Source organism: Crocodylus siamensis, chromosome 7 (assembly GCF_052110815.1).
Source record: "Crocodylus siamensis isolate JL-2025a chromosome 7, ASM5211081v1, whole genome shotgun sequence".
In the NCBI taxonomy this organism is placed as follows: domain Eukaryota; kingdom Metazoa; phylum Chordata; order Crocodylia; family Crocodylidae; genus Crocodylus; species Crocodylus siamensis.
This window is the reverse complement of record NC_143401.1, coordinates 83198209-83202149: the sequence shown is the minus strand read 5'-3', so window position 1 is coordinate 83202149 and position 3941 is coordinate 83198209. Positions and strand designations below refer to the sequence as shown.

At 36.6% G+C, this 3941-nt stretch overlaps 1 long non-coding RNA gene across 1 annotated transcript; it reads left to right on the top strand.

Annotated features, from left to right (window-relative positions):
- Positions 1-489: 489 nt before the first annotated feature.
- LOC149860052 (uncharacterized) lies at positions 490-3546 on the top strand. Its single transcript, XR_016443595.1, has 3 exons — positions 490-692; positions 823-883; positions 2167-3546. It is a non-coding gene; the product is annotated as an uncharacterized LOC149860052 (long non-coding RNA).
- The last annotated feature ends 395 nt before the right edge of the window (positions 3547-3941 follow it).

Here is a 3941-nt window from a genome sequence, read left to right as displayed (position 1 = left end):
AGGTGCCTTTATGATGAGTAAACTTGACCAGATGTTAAGTCCTTTGTATTTTAAAGTGTTTTATAGCTCACATTAGTCAACTGGAAAAGGGCAACTCATTTATTTTTCTCCTTGTACCTTTTCTTTGTGGTTTCAGGCCAACCAAAAACCCCTGAGGAATATGTGACTCTATGAAAATATATAGCGTAAAGCAATGACGCTATTACATAGAAAATAATAGATAGCTCAAGACTGAATAATAATAGGCTGTACTTTACTGAATGGATTCTGTTAATATCGTACAGCATGTGAACACAGGTCCAGTGTTTTATATGCAATACCAAACTGCTCTTCTTCCTCTACTCTCAAAAGAGATTAAAGTAATAATTAAAAGCATATTCCCACATATATTTTCTTCTTGGTTACAGGTGGATTGATCATGTATATAATTGTCTGGACCAAGGAATCTATTTTCTTTTAAGCATTGGAGGAAGAAACATGAATATTGTCACAATTGTTTAGCTTCTTGGAGTACTATAAATAAACTAACTAAATAAATCACAATTCTTATTCAGGTCACTGAAAAGAAATCAATTCTTTATTCCCTACTGGATAAACCCTGGTGAAACTTGGATCCAGAACTTCAGACTCTACACATTTTGGGGCCAAAAATCTTCAAAGGGTTTTGAGCATCTGGTACCTGTACTATTAGGGTAAGTCTACACCATTTCCATGGCAATCCTAAAATACCTTTAAGAAATAAGCCCCTCCCATTCACACCCGCTCACCAAAAAATGTTGCTGAGTTGCTTTTTGACATGTGACTGTCTATGGATGCTTTTAGGGTCGCAATCTCATGTGTACTCCTGAGAGTGGCCCTGAGTGAGCCTGGCATTGTTCAAATGGTGAGTGCTTGGCATTTTTTCAGCATGCAGTGCATACAGAATACAAGGGAGTGGGCAGAGCTTATTTTTCATCATGAAAGGGTGTGAAAAGGCATTTCCCTCCACTCTTCATGGCCCATATGGAAATCAGGCTCAACCGCAATGCTGGGAATCACTAGAATATTTTTCAAGCCTCAGACATTGTTGTCAGGACAATTTTAAATTGCCATTATTCAGCCTACCAGTACAGTTCTAAAAGTGTATACAGAGGTCCCAGCTGTCATACTAATATCGTGTGGAGTCCCTGAAATTTGTAAAACTGATTTCCACAGGTAGATAACTCATGTACAAAAACTGCCTGTCTGGGCCAAGTCTCCATCTGTGTAAATCCACGCTGATATCAATAGAGCAATACTGATTTATGCAAGCTGAAGATCAGACCCAGGCTGTTTCTCTCAGTATTAATATGCACGCTACATTAACCTCACAGTATTTATTTAAATAAATAGCTTTTTTCAGTTTTTTGACTTCTTTTCCTGGTACAGCAAGTTACAACTGGCTGTTCATAAAGCTGAATTCAGAAACCCTTACTTATACTGAATAGTACAACATACCCATTGAGTAGCCCCATTACATTTAGGATTACTGGTGGGGTAAGATACTATTTGACTTCATTATGTAAGTTACGGGACTCTCCCCCACCATTTGGGAGAAGACCAGGTATTTCAAACTCCTAAATAATTGTATATTGGTTTGGGGTAATTATTTGTGCTACTTTGAAATCAGATAGAAGGCAGAGCAGATTATCATTAAATTATTATATATATTATATAATAAGGTATTTTATAAGATATCAGATTATGCAGTCAGTGATTTTAAGAATGAAGCAAGACATTCTTGTTTTACGAAGAAAAGAAAGACAGTTTATCCTAGCTTAAGCTTTATTTGCATAAATCAAATCTAAAGATAGTTTTAAGAAAATCTGTTCATCAGCTCTGGTCAAGGATAAATCCTTCCTCTCCACCTTCCTATATAAGAGCGTTATACAATTATAATATTTTGCTTTCCTTGAATTTGAAATTGCACACCACTGGCAACTTAAGAGACAAACTATGAGGCTAGAAATACCACAAAGCTATCCTGGAATGCTAATTTTCACATCCTTATCTAATTATCAGCAATATCAGAACTGAATAGGTGGCTGTAATTGAGACGTGAGTTTTAACTTGGACCACATTTGGAGTTGTCCATTCCTCTTGAGATGCTGATAATTTTATAACAGTTTCTTTTTCTTTTAATTTTAGAACCTCTGTACCTTGAATTTGGTCTTACTTTAATTTTCCCATGAAGGAGAGACGTGTACATCTCAAGGACTTATTAGACTTCTTGAAGCTGTTTTGAAAAAGTTCCGAGACCTGCTGTAGGCACAATGCAATTTTAAACAATTTATCAAGTTCATAATGTAGTAGGGAATATTAGACAACTTTCTGAAAAATTAGCAATATAACTTGCTCCTGCACCAGTCTTGGGAATTTTTCTAACTGGAGAAGAGTGAAAGCAAAGAATTAAGAATGGATTAACTAGACTTTGAAAACTCCCTTGGGATGGAACTGCTTATGTGTTGGAGAAATAAAATGCAGTTGACTAATTACCCCATAGTTCTTTATTTAGCTAGAGGTGACTTGAAATGTCTTTTAGATACTTATTCTTACATAGAAGAGAACAACTTTCTAGAGATCTGTTTCTGAGAACGAGTATCCTTTCCCATTTCAGATAGTCTCAAGCAACAATTTATAAATAGCTATAATTAGTAGATCAACTATTGGCAAAAATCAAAGGGTGAAAATCATTTTGGTGTATTTTCTGTTCCAATTTGTATGGCGGTTAGCATATATGTTGTATTGTATCATAACATCAGCTGTGAGATGGAGTGTCATAATAGTCCGTGCAGTCACACTACTGACATTGAAGGAAAGCTGCCAGTCACAATGGTCGCTATTATCTAGAAAATATTTTGTACTGCCACCTAGTTTGGGAACACATAGAATTCTCCAAGACACCAGGGCAAGAAATATTACATTGGCTTGCAGTATGTTAACTCCATATCCCTAACTCAGACCTCACAGACACTAGAAAGCAATGCATAATTACACAAACATATTACAAGGGAGCATTTCTTGTATGTAACTTCTTTTGTTCCAAGAGTGAGTCTTCAACAACGCTTAAAAAAAACAGGCGTTCAGAACCCCAAACTGGGATTTACTGTTCTTGTAATTCTTCTTATTCCTCTTAATTTTCTGTGGGTTTCATGAGGTTTTTAGACTCATGACTTCTAATACATTTAACCAGAGTTGCCCACCTGGAAGTCTATCTCCCAATCTGCAAACGGGAGCATAGTACTGTGGATACAACAGTATTTTCCTTTACAGTAAAAACCTTTTATTACCTTATAGAATAAGTTTTGAAATAATGCCAATGGCCTTTGTTAAATCCCCTAAAACGAATAAAATGAAGTTAGACTGAGACACTGCTGCTGAGTCATTCTACAATGTCTCAGAATGAAACCCGGAAAACATGGAGCCCTACGAGTTCCCTGGCCAGCAGCCTGACACTAAGGTTTATGGGAAATTCAGCTGGCAGTGGGAAAGGAAGTGGTGTTCATTCCCACTGTACTTCAAGCTGGCTATTGAGACAGAAGGTTTGTTAGACTTGAATCTGCAGATGAATGTGTAGATAGGGGTTCGTTGCCATTTTTGCAAATGAGCCTATAAGGTTCAGTTTATTAGTTCCAGGAAATTCAAAACCTTCAACATATGCCGGGGGAGGTGGGGGGGCTGTTCTCCCCAAGCTTTTGTCAAATATGCACAAAATTAAGCCAATTATTAATCATTCACACACTAATGCAGACATTACAGCAGCTGCCTTGAATGTCATTTTACTTATTTAGATCTTCTTGATATCATTTACAGCACTAATGGTATGTAAATGAGTGCTGCTGTAATTTACACTGTAAAAGCAATGTCAGATTAACATTAGTATATGTGCACAAACTGAACAACCACAATTATGCCTATATTAG